This window comes from Pholcus phalangioides, unplaced genomic scaffold (genome assembly GCF_987345545.1).
Source record: "Pholcus phalangioides strain wild (caught in Gottingen) unplaced genomic scaffold, Ppha-v1.0 ptg000010l_1, whole genome shotgun sequence".
Taxonomy (NCBI): Eukaryota; Metazoa; Arthropoda; class Arachnida; order Araneae; family Pholcidae; genus Pholcus; species Pholcus phalangioides.
The window spans coordinates 4221960-4238477 of NW_028301603.1; the positions used below are offsets into that span (position 1 = coordinate 4221960).

Consider the following 16518-nt stretch of genomic DNA (forward strand, 5'->3'; position numbering starts at 1 on the left):
TTTCTGGCTTCGTATTTATTGTGTCTTGTTTATGTTACGTTGGCTTCCGAGCAATTGATGGGTTTTGTGTAATCAGTACAAGCAAGATACAGTGTTCTCTCACTTATACGTGATTATTTTCTGCTCTCCCTTTCAAAGATGTAGATCAGGGGGTTGGCCCATTTTTCACTATTCAAGGGCCAACGTAATGGCCAACCGCAGCATTGCAAACAGCACCAGGGACAGCACTATGATGTATAAGCCACACCCTTTCTTTCAAACTGAGCATAACTCCGGTTTATCGACACGGGTAATTTACCCTAGTAAGTTTGTGTACCTAAACAGTCTGGGTGCGTATCTAGTGATATCTGATTTTTCAGTATTGCCATCTATATTTCAGAAGTGAAGTGTAATGATTGCATATTTGTTCCGTTTGTAGGCCTGTTGCTGTCTGGCAAGACTTTTTAACGAGGAGATCGGCTTGCATTTGCACCTCGAAGTGGGGAACCACAGAAAACCAAATTCAGCCAACCACAGCTGTCAACAGTGGGGTTCATACCTGGGACCCTGTGATGCAAGTCAGTTACTATAAGCCGCACCTGTAATATGACCCAGTAAACTCAGATTTGGGGTCTGTCATGAGTAATATAGCAAATAACGGGTAATTTAGTCAAAACTTTATCCGGGCTCCAGTTCTTCATAAACTGATAAAAGGCTCAAAAGCACCTGGCTGTTAGTGGATTTGAATGGCCCATCTCAGAAGCCCCTGCCTATCAAGTTTAGGTCATTGCCATCCTGTTCCTTATGAACCCATTTTCTACAAAATAAAATACATGCACTATAGAACAGTGGTTCTCAACTTTTTTGAGCACACGCCCCCTCTTTTTGTAGGCGTAAACTCTCCTGACCTAACCCTAGGCCAGACATGGATCCAGAAGGGAGGTGTAATCATCCTTCAAGAGTTGAATTATATGGAAAAAATAGGTCTCTTTAAAATACGGGACGATACAACAAATTGCCTAGTGAGTTCAGTCAATACGTTCAGTGAGCTTCCTTCTTGGGGGGGGGGGCTTCTATGCATGCCTGTCTCACTATCATGGATCCTTGGGCAAAGTGATATTCTGGGTCCTCCACTTATTTTGAAGTAACCGTAGCAGCTTGTATATTTACACTCGAAAATCATAGTACCAGCTCTTATCCATGTAAGCTTCCTATGGAAATTAGGACCCCAAGCCCTGCCCACAGGAGGGGGGCGTGGGGTTAAGATGGCCCCAGTTCTCTGGGCAGCTCTGCTGGATTCTGAAAGTGGTCATATTTTTTCCCAGCTTATTTAACTTGAAAATCTTTTTGTGGTCCCTTCACTTGTTGTAGCTCCCCTTTCATATCTGATTTTCAACTGTGCCCCCCCCCCTCCCTCCCAGAGTATCCCATGACCGCAAGAGCCATATGGCCCCAGGTTGAGAACCATTTGCAGTAGAAAACATCTCATTTTATTTTTATTTCATACAAGCTTTTGACCAATCACCGTTAAAATTCACAGAAAATGTTCATTCTGGCACATCAGCTTTTTGAAAAAAAGTTTTTGATTTTTTTTTTTTAATGCATCTGAGTTCTCATTATAGATGTGATTTCCTTGGTAAAATGAAAAAAAGAATGAATCTGTATTTTCAATACCTACAGTGGGACATACTTGGTTGAGGGAGGTGTACAAAAGAGCTATGCGTGCTCTTGTTGGTACACAAGGCTTGTAATATGAAGAGGGACTTGATATCTTGGATGTGTTAACATTGGAGAAACGCAGGTGTTAGGGAGACATGATCAAAGTGTTTACAATTTTTTCAACGTGATAATTAGGATGGACCATGAATTATTAATGTGCCGCCAATCAACTGCTTTGACAAGGGCTCACCAATATTGATTGGTAAAGAATCCCAGGTTGTGGTGGCGCAGGAAGTTTTTCCTCTAATAAGGTTAAGCTTGTTCCCGAGGATAGTGAACTCTAACGCTATTGACAGGTTTAAAAATAAATATGATAAACATTTGGGTAAATCGAGAAGTTAACCATACTTGTAATAAGACAACCACAACACACACAAATATTTTTATTGGCAGTATTTTATGTACGGTATATGTAGTTATTGCATTTTCAATTAGGTTGCTATATTTTAGAAATGTACGACATCCATATTTGTTATGGGTGCCTTTTTTTTCAGCCACCTCGTTAGGCATTTTGCTTGTTGTGGCCGTGTATTTGTATATACTAACTCAAATACCCGGTGTTACCCAGAGTGAAGAGGCTTCATTTAGGGGAATGGATGGGGTTATCAGATCCGAAAACTGGAAAATATAAGTGACGTCACTTATCTAAATTCTCACAATAAATGCCGCCACTATTCGGACTAATACAAAACCAGCCACAACTATAAAACAGAAACACAAAAAAAATTCTTGAAATTTCGACGGCTATTGGTGAATGCGTGTGGGAAAACACAAAAACTCGTATCACTGAAGAAATATGTTTCAAAGGGGAGGAAAGTAATTCCGGAAGCCTGAAATTTTCCGAAGCGAGAAACGTAGGAGGATGCTTGGTAACCCTAGGAATGGGTGTAGCTTTTTCTAAATCTCGGGTAGACAGTGTGATTGTCGTCCTACTTTTGTTCAAGGTGAATCGTACAAAATTTTACCAAGCAAGTTAAATGTAAACTATCCGGCGTACCGACTCGAGCAAGCTACGTATAATTGACCATGTGAAAAACGCGGCGTTTCCAAGTTGGTACCTCCCATTCAGTGATTGTCCCTGTGCATGGTCCCCACGGTGAGGGGGGGGGGCTGACAGCCATTACCTCCTAGAGGTGCATCTGTACCAGTATCTCTAGGAGGTAATGACGGCCACAACTAGGGGGAGAACCAGGCGGACCCCGGGTGCTGGACTGGGTGGGTACTTTTCATTAATTCTGGAATTATTTCTTAATGGATTATCCTGAATTTTTATGAACTCTGGAATTATTTCTTTCATTAATAATGAATTTTCATTAACGATGGAATTATTTCTTTCATTAATACAGAATTTTGGTCAACTCCTGGAGTTATTTCTTTCATTGATCATGAATTTTTATCATATCTGAAATTGTCCCTTTCATTAATAAAGAATTTTTATTGACATTAAAAGTTGTTCCATTATAATAATGAATTTTCATTAATTCTGCGAATATTTCTCTCATAACTTTGGGATATCCTGTATTTCCATTAACTCTGGAATTACTGTTTTCAGTATCCCTGAACTTTAATTAATTTTAAAATTAATACTCTTTCATTGATCCTGAACTGTCATTACTTTAATCAACGATTAAATTACTTCTTCCATTATTGCAGAATCTTCATTAACTCAAAATATTCTTTTCATTTATTCTGGAATTATTTTTTTCATTAATAATGAATTTTCGTTAACGCCGAAATTATTTATACAAATACAACGCCACAACAGGCAAAATGCCCATAAGAATATGGATGTCATATATTTCAGAAATACAGCAACCCAATTAAAAATGCAATTAACAGAAATTATAAACAATATATACACATGATAAAATATTATACAACGCCCATAAAGAATACTTATGGTTGTCTTATTCTAAGTATGGATAGAGTTTCTCGATTTACCCCAACATGTTTATCGTATTTCTTTTTAAACGTGTCAATTTTGTTACAATTTACTACCTCCGGGGGTAAGCTATTCCATTTATTAACAACCCTATTAGAGGAAAATTCCCTGCGACACCATAACCTCGCATTGTCCCTTACCAATCGATACTGGTGTCCCCTTGTAAAAGCAGTCGATTAGCGGTGTACTAAAAGTTCATGGTCCATCCTATCCATCCCATTGAAAATTTTGAACACTTCGATCATATCTCCTCGACATCTGCTTTCATCCAATGTAAACATATTCAAAAAATGAAGTCTCTCTTCATAACTCAAGCTCAGTGTGCCAATAAGGACACGCGTATCTCTTCTCTGCACCCCTTCAACCAAGTCTATGTGCCTCTGTAGGTATGGTCTCCAAAACCTTACAGCAGCGGTTCTCAACCGGTGCTCCGCGCTTGTGCACTTTCTAGGGGCTCCGCGGCCGCTCGAGGAAAATAAAAAAACCAATAATATTAAAATAATAATAATAATAAATATCATTAAATAATAAAAATAAATCAGTAACTTTGATGAATAATTAAAAAATTAGCCTATGGGTCTCCATGAGTCAAAAAAGGTTGAGAACCGCTGCCTTACAGCATGCTCTAGTTCAGGACAAACTAAGCCTCGAAAAAGCAGAAGAATGACTTTAGGAGAACACAAAGAGACCATTTTGAAAATGAGACCAAGCATTCTATTCGATTTTTCGACCACCGCTGAACAATGTCCAGAAACCCTAAACCGCTCGTCAATGAGAATTCCCAAATCGGTGACCCTAGTTGCATCCGGGATAGTGACACCATTCAACTCGTAAGAGAACCGTGGGTTGTTCGAACCAAAATGAGTGACCATGCACTTAACGCTAAACGTCATGCTCCATTCATTTGCCCATGCTGCAATCCTGTTTAGACTGGTCTGGAGCGACTCCCTATCGCTTTGATTCCCGATTACCCTCATTAACTTCACATCATCTGCGAATTTGCTAGTAATCCCATTGATAGCCTGATCGAGTTTATCGATAAAAAGTATGGGGGCCAAGGACACTTCCTTGAGGAACTCCACTTGTGACGTGTGTCCAACCAGAGAATTCCCCGTTCACCATAACTCGTTGCGACCTATCTCTTAACCCCGATTCTATCCAATTCAGCAAGTTGCCCCCAATTGCAATCTTGTGTAAACGCTTCAAGAGTTTCCCATGTTGGACCCGATCGAATGCCTTCTGGAAATCAAGGTAAACAACATCTACATTTTTGCTCTTACCCAAAGCCTTAGTCACGTGATCATAGAAGCAAAGGAGGTTAGTTACACATGACTTCCCCTTCCTGAACCCATGCTGATTATCCGACAATACATTATTCTCGTCTATCCACTTCACAAACTGCCTTTTGATGATAATTTCCAAAATTTTCGAGAGAGAGTTCGTCAAACTCACTGGACGATAATTGGACACCGCTTCTCTACTACCCTTCTTAAATATTGGAACAACATTAGCAAGTTTCCAATCCCTTGGGACGATACCCTCAGCAACATTACTCCTGTATATCTGTGCGACTGGACCCAACAATTCATTAGCACATTTCTTGAGGACCCTGGGATAGATATCTCCTGGTGCTTTGCTTGCACATACATTTCTTAGAAGATTTAGGACCTCCACGTCTTCTACTTGAATATCGTTGAGGGTTTTATTAGCCTATGCAACACCCTAATATCATTATCTCCATTAAAAATAGACGCGAAAAAGTCATTGAAAGCATTACACATGCCTACATTTCTTTCATTAGTACAGAATTTTTGTTTCTGGAGTTATTTCTTTCATTAATCATGAATTTTTATCATATCTGAAATTATTCTTTTCATCAATCCTCAATTTTAGTTTACTCTGAAATTCTTCCTTTCATTAATAAAGAATTTTTATGAACTCTGGAATTAATTATTTCATTAATAATGAATTTTCATTAGCGGCGAAATTATTTCTTTCATTAATCATGAATTTTTATCATATCTAAAATCATTTTCATTAATCCTCAATTTTAGTTCACTCTGAAATTCTTTCTTTCATTAATAACGAATTTTTATTAACTTCGAAAGAATTCGTTTTAATAATAATGATATTTCATTAACTCTGAACTCTTTGTTTTCTTAAATTCTGGAAGTATTTCTTTATATATCGCGATAAGGGTAGCAGGTCAGGGGCTCGACCATCTACTTGTCCCCGGTAACGATTCTATCGCTCACTCAGCGATTTCTCGTTATGAGCGATAAAAGGGAAGTTTTTGTGACCATATTCTTCGTGAACGATAAATGCGGATCGCTGGGAGGGACAATTGTGAACGAGAGCCGGGAACCTCTCGTTCAGCGGAAGGACAATTATTTCAGTAGGCTTAACAATGGCAATGGCGTCGACTTACGTGTTGTTAAATGATAATTACGATTCTCAAATGCCCGCACGTGCTCCGTTTTGAAATAGATGCGTTTGAGCTGTCGGATAAAGAATTCGTGAACCTTCATAGGTTGAAGAGAAATGCTACGAGGAATTGCGCCGATGTTGGCCCATAGGTCGGAACTCGAGACACCGCTGACAGAAAGGTAAGTAATAATTAACGTTTAAATTAAAATAATGATAATCAGAAATTATTCGTTGTAGTGGTGTTTCATTTTGAATGAATGTTTTTTATTAATAATGGAAAACGAATCAAGTACTTAACGTAAGCCTATACATTTTTTATGTTCACGATGTTTTCAGGTAATTTTGACTTTCATTAAAAAACACTAGGCTTTCGAAATAAAAGTATTTTGAAAAACTCGTGCACAAAATATGTAGTTCTGTGCAGTGTCGTCTTAACACGTGGGGCCCCTTCCGGGCACGACCCGATGTGCATAAGTGGCCTCGTAAGAGTGAGAGTTGGTGCTATGATTCTCGCGAGGAAAGCATAAAATTAATAAGCTGCAGGCCCTTTCAATTTATTAGGGGGTCCCAGAATATAACTTTGCCTGAGGCCCATGCATGGTACCCACAAGGGTTGGGCTGAAGGGGCCCGATTTCTATCATTTTTCATTCTTTTACACTCTAAATTCACCTTTTCTGGAGGGGACCGGCAAAGATCCAAGCGTAGGGATCCTGCGGAATGGGGGCACATGGACCCATTGCGTTCTTGAGACAACCCCAGACCTGTGATTCCCAAATTTTGCAGGGCAGCTAAGAAATTGGGCTGGCGCCTAAATATTTTTTCCATTTGTCAAGCCTTGCCTGTGTGTATATATATATGTGTGTGCAGTGGCGGATCATGATTTTGGGAGGCCCCAGGCGCAACCTGATCTGGAGGCCCCCCCTATCAGGGGCGGATTAAAGGTAGGGGCTGTCACACCCCCCCCCCCGAGAGCAGAAAAATTAAATGGAAAAAAAATATATTTTCTACGTTTTTGACTGAATAACAAACCAAGAAAATAAATTTGCTTAAAAAAGGGGGAAAATTCAGAATTTTTTCCAAAAAAAATCAGAACCGTCCTGAAAAATTGAACACATTGTCACAACCACCGCCCCCACCCACAAATTTGCGTTTATCCACCACTGCACCCTTTTGGCCCTAATAAGAACGAGATGGTTCACTAAAATGAACAGTATTATGAAAATCATAACTTTTTTTTTATTTTTGCATCACCAAAACCATAAACACAAAAATAAGATAAGGAAATATAATGATATTCTCTGGTACTAGATCAAAAATAATCACACTCCCATTAAAAAAAAAAAAAAAATCACAGTAAAATTCTGCATCATATTTTTAGTAATCTAAGATGTCCGTCCTGGTGCCTTCAGCCAGCCACACGGCAAAAATGGAGATCCGTCATAGTTTTAGTAATTTAATATTACTGATTAATAAAGATTTGATAATATCTCAAATATAATATATTTGATTTGATATAAAGATACTGATAATATTTAATAGAAAAACATTTCTTCAATAGAGGGAAGAAATTATATCAGAGTAAATATAAGAATTATATTTTTAATGGAAGAAATTAGGTCAGAATGAATAAAATTTAATGAAAGAAATTATTTCATAATGAATAAAATTTAATGAAAGAAATTATTTCATAATGAATTAAAATTATTGTCAATGAAAGAAATTATTTAAAAAAAATTTTTTAGAAATTATTTTTTATTTGTTTATTCTATTTTATTTTTACTATTATTATATTAATTATTATTATTTTCTCTTTCAGCCACCTCGTTGGGCACTCTGCCTGTTGTGGCCTTTGCCTTTGTATTATTTGTATTCAGAGTGAATAAAAATCTTCTATATTATGCCCCCCCCCGTTTCGTTTAATAACGAAAAATGCCACAGTATAACATTGTGGCCCGCGTACTTTATAAAATGTTTCAATATGGCCTGCTATGCCTCAAAGGTTGAAGACCACTGCAGTAGCCTCTCGTTAATCCGGTACGTATTAGACCACGGTGTGCCAGATTTTACCGAAATTGCTGGATTAACTTTGAAGAAACCCATTGAAATAATATATGAAATTTCGTGCAAAGACATAGTCAGGACTTGATCAGCAATTAAGAAATATTAGAACGTGTTAAGGGGTTAGGGCATCAGGAGAAAAGTGACACCACACCACCTAAATATCCTGGACTACTGGACGTGCTGGATTAGAGCACGATCGAATTCTCGAGAGACTACTGTAGTTGAATTGAAATGCTCAAATAAAAATTTATCAGATAATTTTTATATTTTTAGTTTTGCTTACCGTTATTTTTGGAGATTCTGCAATCTAAATCCTAAAGGAAATCTTGAGGATCGGCATGAAATTTTTTTTCATTACAATAACACACATTACAATTACATTAACAATAAACACTTTTCGGTCTGACACAAAGATGTTGTCTACCCAAGCCTCCTTGATCAATCCAAAAATGTAGCTCTTTTTTTTTAGAAAGAAGGAAAAGAAACCCCCTTGATTTTTTTCAGCCGGGGAGGGAGTGTTAAAAGAGAAACAGAAAAATCATGTCATTCAGCATTCATTTCAAACCCCACTTTTTTTTTGTCATATGGTCGTATGGTTCCAGTCATAGATTGCAAATGTATATGTTGTTTGAACCAGCTTATAGTATTTCATTCAAACAAGTGGGAGACAAAATCACAATAAGAGCTCTACTACATTCATTTTAATTAGTACGAGTGTCTCTTCCTGTCGATGTCGCCGCTTGCCGATAGCCATCTTGTCATCCATTATACTGTATACAAAAGCTTACACCAAAGCTGTCGTATTATTGGCGCCTATAAAAGCATTTAATATTGTGGAATGAGACATCTGTTTATGCCTTCACTCCAATTTTCATTTCGGACAGACATTAGGACCTGCTGTTCTCACCCCTCCTCCTGCTTGTGCGCTTAGGGAAATACTGTTTGAAAATGACCCTCCCTGAATGATCGCTTTACAATGTCTCTTCTTTCTTTGTCGGGGAAGAACTGGCCCTTGAGAACTGCGTCTTGTAAATTGTTCTTTTCTTTCAGTTCCCGTTTTTCTTCCATAACCATTATAGGTACAGTATACATTAAAAAAAAAAAAATTGCGGTTAAAAAAAAAAAAAGGTAGAGCAGATACTGTACTTAGTTCAAGAGATTTGTTGATGCGCATGTAAATTCATATGTAGGATGAAGCACACAACTATTTGGAGGCCCCCCGCTCTGCCGAGGCCCCAGGCGCGCGCCTCATGCGCCTGTGCGGTAATCCGCCACTGTGTGTGTGTGTGTAAAATTAATAAGTATCCTAAACAAGTTTACAGTATTTTGTTTAGGTCACCCTTTGTCCATCACAGTTGTTCCAATGAAATATTCACTTAATGGTTTACCTATTTGTGTGAGTACCGAAGCGATTGCACACTGCATGGACAAGCTATTCGCTTGTATGCCTCTCTCACTCAGGGCCACAACTAGATGCTTGGTCACCCGGGGCAAGAGAGTATTTTGACGCCCCTTTGTAACGTTTTGAAGGAGAGGTATTCGAATGAAATTTGCACCCCCCTCGGGTCTAGTGCCTAAGACCCTGCCCCCCCCCTAGTTGCGGCCCTGCTCTCACTAATGCATGTTTCCCCCCCCCCCCAACTTTTGCATTGGGGGATAAGTGGGAGATAACTGTATACAGTCTATGCTCGTTATAATGACCTCATTTAATAGCAACCATTAACCATTCCATTACAACATCCAGGAGGACACTATATAAACAAAGATTTAAGAGAAGTGAATGTTATTTGGGTGTTGCAAGAAGGTATTGAAGGCACAATAAAGGCGCTTATTTCTTTTGGAGATGGGAGGCAAAATGGATAGAACGATAGCCACACTATATGTCATTGTTTTTCATGGTTTTTTTTTTTTGGGGGGGGGGGGGTGGTTACATTTTACGTGAGCGCATTAGCATTTGTTTCTAACAGAAGTTTCTCATAGCGCTTTACCATAACATTAGTTTATTCAAATATAATAGTTTCATAATATATCTTGAACGACTACCTCATGTTTTATTTAACTTTTGCGCAGGTTCTATGTGCATGTCACTGGTGCCTGCCAAAGAAGCCTGAGTCAAGACGTCTGTTAGGGGATGTACGAACAGTCTGTGAGTAACTCTATCCATACAGTTACTGAGGCCATCAATACGTTGATGCTACATAAGTATGTGTCGTTTCCTGAGATGTCCCAATATGTCGACCTGCAAGAGAATTTTTGAGAAAAGCTCAAATTTCTGGGAGTTATCTGTGCCATAGACTGTATACGCATTCCTGTTGTGGCACCATTAAAGTTTGACAAGAAGTATCCAGAGCCTTCCTACATCAACGGGAAGCAGTTTCATTGAGTCAACGCACAATTGGTGAGAAATATAGTATTTCAACTTCTTGTCAATAATCATCCTTTATGATTTTGAATTTTGGGAAACGTCTGTGGAAAGGGGGGGGGGTTAATTTTTAATAGCAATATGGCTGAGGTGCATGTCTGGTTTAGTAGTCATTTATGATACGTTCCATGAAAACTGTCACTATGTAATGACATAAGTGGAGAAAAGGTGTGATATCTTTATACAAACTATCAAACAGAATTTGTTCTTGTAGTACTATACACGTATGTTGTCTAAACACTGTTCTCAACCTTTATGTAAAGAACTTTTTTTTTCCATTACTAAATTTCAGGATATTTGTAACTATTTCTGTCTGACACAATGTCAGGTTTTAGTAATTCACATGCAGTCTTTTTAACTATCATTACATAGTTTTTTTTTATTATTTCAGACAGAACTTCTGAATCTCAACATCCAGGCAATGGATTCTCAGCGGTAATGACTTGCCAGTGAACTGTGTGGTTTTTTTGAGCGGTAAACATTGACTGCGGGTGTGTTTTTCCAACCTATATGTATGAAAAATAGGGAGGGAAAGCGTTATTGATCAGAACGGCATGCACAAATGTTGCGTTTGTCTTCCAAGTTTTATCTTTGTGAATTTTTGATTGTGATTTCAGTTTTTGAATATACAAGTAGTCAGGGGCGTAGCCAGAAATTTCGTTCGGGGGGGGGGGGACCAAAGTGACAGAACAATGGATTTGGCCATCTTTTTCCCTTTTTTCGGTCATTTTCTCACATTTCGGGGGGGGGGGACCAGACCCCCAAGTCCCCCCCCCCCCCTGGCTACGCCCTTGCAAGTAGTATTGCTTATAAAATCTCTTGTGTTTCGAATGTTTTATGCTGCAATGTATTGTCCTGGCAGTTAAATTCTTGCCAAACCTCAAATTTTGCAAGAAAGGAAAATAATAAATGCACAATTAAACTAAATGTAATTGAGAGTTGACTCATTACTTAATCAAGGTGTGAGAAATTCATTGATTTCGGTTTTAAAAAGATATCGGAAATAGTTTTTATTAAAATATTTTTAGTGATCTTGATCATTTTAACTTTCCAATCTGTTATTATACCATTTCCTGATCTCTGTTAGCCGATGAATTTCATGAATTTTTAAATGGTTGAATTTAAGTGTAAACAGGGTCATATTATCCTCCAGTCTCCTGTGGGAGATTAAACAGCATTTTAAAAAGTGACCTATCTAAATGAAATACAGCAATGCAAATTCAATCAATAAAAAGGAAAAAAAAAAAAATCACAATTTTAATTTTTCTTATATACTTCAATAAACTTTTAAACACGTTACATAACTGTGAAGAAAGATTGTTTATAGAAGTGGCCACTTCTTTGAAGGCTATTGCAATTTCCTTCTGTGCTTGTATGAGCTCTTCCATCGCATCCATGTTCAATGAAGCTGAGCTGTTTCCTCTTGATGGGAAGGAACAGTAAGAAATACATTAACAGAACCTAAAATGTGTATTCAAGTGAAGGAGATTTAACAAATATTACCTCATAATCATATCCATTATGCATCAAACTTTCAGACAGTTATATACGATGATACAACCCAATGCCATCATGTCACAACTGTATGTGTTATTAGTTTCTGAAAATGCAGGGCAGTCTCAAACCTGGTGGGGGCCTATGCATTAAGACGGCACTAACTGGAAGACCACAAAACTCAATCGGAAATGCGTGAAACATTTCTGTATGCCAAGAGGTAATAGGCACCGTGTCCCAAAAGTGAAATTTAATGAGAGCGCAATGCAAAGAAGCTCTTCGGCAGTGAGAAAATGTGACATGGGATGAAGTGAATTTCACTTTTTTTTTTTCACAGCACTCTTGTAGTGAGTCCATGGCTACGCAAAAAGAAATGTGGTTTAAATAATCATCCTATGCATAACTGCCACATTAATTCAATCTTCAAAAACCAGATTCAAAAAGGCCTGTTTGGACCGCTGTTAATTTTTGTAACATTCTACCATTGTTTATATAAACCACATAAAAAAACAATTACATCAGATTTTTTTTTCCTTTGAGAGACGTTGATAAAAAAAAATTTTAGTTTAAGCGATTAAATGCAATATTTCCTTATTTCGTTTCTGTAATTTTTATAACATCAGCAGGAAACAAAACTTTTGGTTTTATAAACGAAACATATTTAATAAATTAACTATATTTCATAAATTACAAGGTAAAATTCAACAAACTTGGAAGTACTCACCTTTTTCCAATCCTTCCCATCTTTGCTGGGACCATACGGAATGGCATTTAATTTTGTCGCCAGCCGTGACCATGCTGTATTTTTGTCGTGACTTGTGAGGTCAGGGGACAGCTTCCCCTCAATTAAAGCACGGTGTTTCTCCAAAAAAATTACCATCACCTCATACTGAGCGGCGATAGGGTTGAGCACCATTCATTGCCATAGGAAAAGAAAAAAGCACATGAAAGGGACAAAGTAAATAAACAGAATGTTTCTGTTGCCACCGTAAGAAGAACAATTAAAATAAAAAACATAGTAGTTGTTGTATTTCCTTAATATAGCGCTGATTAGCCAGAAGATGCATTACTCTCGAAGAAGAATTTTCGCGTACTTATCGTATCACGTGGTCTGAACGACAATCTTCAACGAGTGGAAAATGGTCGCTCAGAATATTATCCTTCAGAATTGTCTTTCAGCGAGGGACAGGTTGTTATGAACGACAAGTAGATGGTCGAGACCCAGATTCGTTGGCATATATTTGTTACAGACAACAAACTGTTTCCAGTGACATCTATTGAGTCCTTATATGCTATGACATCATCATAAACTGAGAAAAGTGTTTTGGTCTTTTTTTATGCTTTAGGCTATGGTATCAAGTTTGATTTGTTGAATTATATTTGTTACAGACAACCAACCGTCTGCAGTGTCACCTATAGAGTCTTTATATGCTGACATTATTTTGCTTACCGAAAGCAAGTTCATTGGGCTTTTACAACATTTTAGGCTGTAAGATAAGATGTGTCATTTATATTTGTTACAGACAACAAACTATTTGCAGTGACATCTATTGAGTCTTCAAATGCTCAAATATCATCATTAATAAACTGACCACATTTCCTCGAGAAAAATACAATAAATTAGGCCCACAAATATGGGGAAAATACTGGATATCGCCAATTGAATTATTTCTTTGATTTTAATTTTCGCTTATTCTGAACTTCCATCAATTCTGAAATTGTCTTTCATTAATAATGAATTTTCATTGGCGGCGAAATTATTTCTTTCATTAATACAGAATGTTGGTTTGGTTGAATGAAATTTGGTTAACTCGAGTTATTTATTTCATTGATCATGAATTGTTATCATATCTGAAATCATTTTCATTAATCCTCAATTTTAATTCACTCTGAAATTCTTTCTTTCATTAATAAAGAATTTTTATTAACTCTGAAAGAATTTGTTTTAATAATAATGATGTTTCACTAATTCTGGAATTATTTCGCTCATAACTTTGGAATATCCTAAATTTTCATTAACTCTGGAATTACAGTTTTCAGTATCCCTGAACTTTAATTAAATTTCAAATTAATACTGTTTCATTGATCCTGAACTGTCATTACTTTAATCAACGATGAAATTACTTCTTTCATTAATGCTGTATTTTCATTCATTCTGAAATTATTTCTTCCCTTAATACAGAATTTTCACTAATAACTGAAACTATTCTTTTCATTATTTCTGGAATTATTCTTTTCATTAATTCTGGAATTATTCCTTTCATTAATTATGGATTATCCTGAATAGTTATGAACTCTAGCAATATTTCTTTCATTAATAATGAATTTTTATTAACGCTGAAATTATTTCTTTCATAATAATGAAGTTTTATTAATGCCGAAATTATTTCTTTCATTAATACAGAATTTTGGTTAAATCTGGAGTTATTTCTTTTATTAATCCTGACTTTTTATGATATCTGTTATTCTTTTCATTAATCCTCAATTTTGATTTACTCTGAAATTCTTCCTTTCATTAATATTCAAAAATGACAAAAAATCCAATGAAGGGGAAAAGATTTTTTTCTCTTTTCAGTTTTTGTTATTCCGCTTCAAATAACCTCAGTGAAAAGTTCACGGTATTGCTGCTAGGATGTTTGCTAACGATATTATTTTGTCGCCAACGATAAATGGCCAGGCCTGACCATCTCAACCAATCAGGGATCAGAATATGGGCTTTCTAATATTTTATCTGCAGATATAGAGAAAACCTCTAATTTTTTCGTTGGGGGCAGCACCAACTAAATGAATCAAACACTGAGCTATAACTAAAGTTGTCGCCTGACGTCAATAAAAACGTTTTTTTGGAAGTCATAAAATGTCTCAAACATGACGTGATAAAATGGTCATTATGTCCATTTTGAAAACGTCAAAAATGACCATTTCCAAATAGTTCGACTTTCAGAAGATAGATGGCACTATTCGAAGAGACGGGGAAAAAAGTGACTTTCTGGCGTAGGTCGGACTCGAACCCAGCTCGTTCGCGAATTGCTATCATGTTTCTCACGCCATGCCTTTACCGATCGCGCTGTCGTAGCAGTAATCACCTGGTTTTATTTAATAAAGACTTCAAAAGTATTGATTAGGTATATTACAATTACCGTTTAATTTCTTGCTGAGTTTAGTCGATGACAGTAATTTTTTCGTTTTCTTTTATTTTTTTATCCTTGAAAGATATAGTAATGTAATTATAAAAATAATAATTTGCGTTATTTATAATTATCGAAAAAAAAAGATTTTAAAAAATTCATGTTTTTAGTTCAACGTACACGTCAAAGAATTCATTGCATCTTTTTCAATTGTTGACAGATTTCACAGATCCTCTGATCTTCCGTAAAAACATGATATAGATGAAATTATAATTTATATAACGTGTTGATAAATTTATATGAACAATTACTCATTGAAAAATTTTGCATTTCCATCCAAAACAAAATCGCAATTAAAAGTACTTCATTTATCTTGTGACAACCAGTAACGAACATGGAGGAATGAATAACAGGAGGTGACGCGACCAGCGCGTCCGTTGAGAAAGCATGGTGAATCTGGGTTGCCAGATGAAGCCAGTGATCGCTCTATTAAAGGGACCAAGTAAGCCCAAACAAACCGTGGCTTCCCATGCTTTCCTATGAGAAACATCCCGTTTTTAAAAATCATTTAAAAATTTACTATTCACTTTAGGAACTCGATTTTTTTCCCTCAAATTCTGTGGATATATTTATACAATTGAACGAGAGATTTTACAATTTTAGTTGTTGTTTGTTTTCGAATATTAACTTCAACAACATGGAACCTTTTGCAAAAAATAACCGAAATTTACCCATATCTTGTGCCACAAAATTTTTTCTCGGCATTTTAATTTCAAAAAAATTATGCCAAAGTATGTAACACCTCAGTGCTGAGAGAAAGACAATGTTTAAAGACACTTGAACAAGCGGTGTTTGAAAAAATCTGACTTTTTTTTTTTTGCGAAAAACATTATATATGCAAAACATTAGCATATATAATGCCTTTCAGCTGTTTATATTAAAATATTGTAGAAATACTTCCAGTCCAGGTAGAACAACAAAAATTCGAACACAGACAATTTTTAGATTTCAAATTGAATTCGAAAATTGTGTTTTTTGTCAAGGTTTCGTACACATACCACTTTAAAAGCAAAGTAATAGGTACAAAATGAAGAGGGGGAAAAAACAGCCCAAGTGATTATTTTTCTAAATACTATGGGCTATAGGCCAGAGAGAGGACTTATCGCGGCTCGTAAAAAAAGGTTTTTATTTTTAATATTTTTTTTCTCAATACTACATCTACATAGCGGAAGGTTCGGATGGACGGCATATATTTCGAGTAATACGTATTCAAGAATATGAGAGTGGAACGGAAGAAGGGTGGCGAAATTTGTACAGGCTACAGGCAGCAAAACCTAAATACACA

The 16518-nt window shown here is 36.6% G+C and overlaps 1 long non-coding RNA gene across 1 annotated transcript; it reads left to right on the forward strand.

Moving 5' to 3' along the window:
- The first annotated feature begins 5932 nt into the window (after window positions 1-5932).
- Window positions 5933-11453, forward strand: LOC149080770 (uncharacterized). Its single transcript, XR_016193345.1, has 3 exons — window positions 5933-6246; window positions 10200-10527; window positions 10943-11453. It is a non-coding gene; the product is annotated as an uncharacterized LOC149080770 (long non-coding RNA).
- Window positions 11454-16518: the final 5065 nt, after the last annotated feature.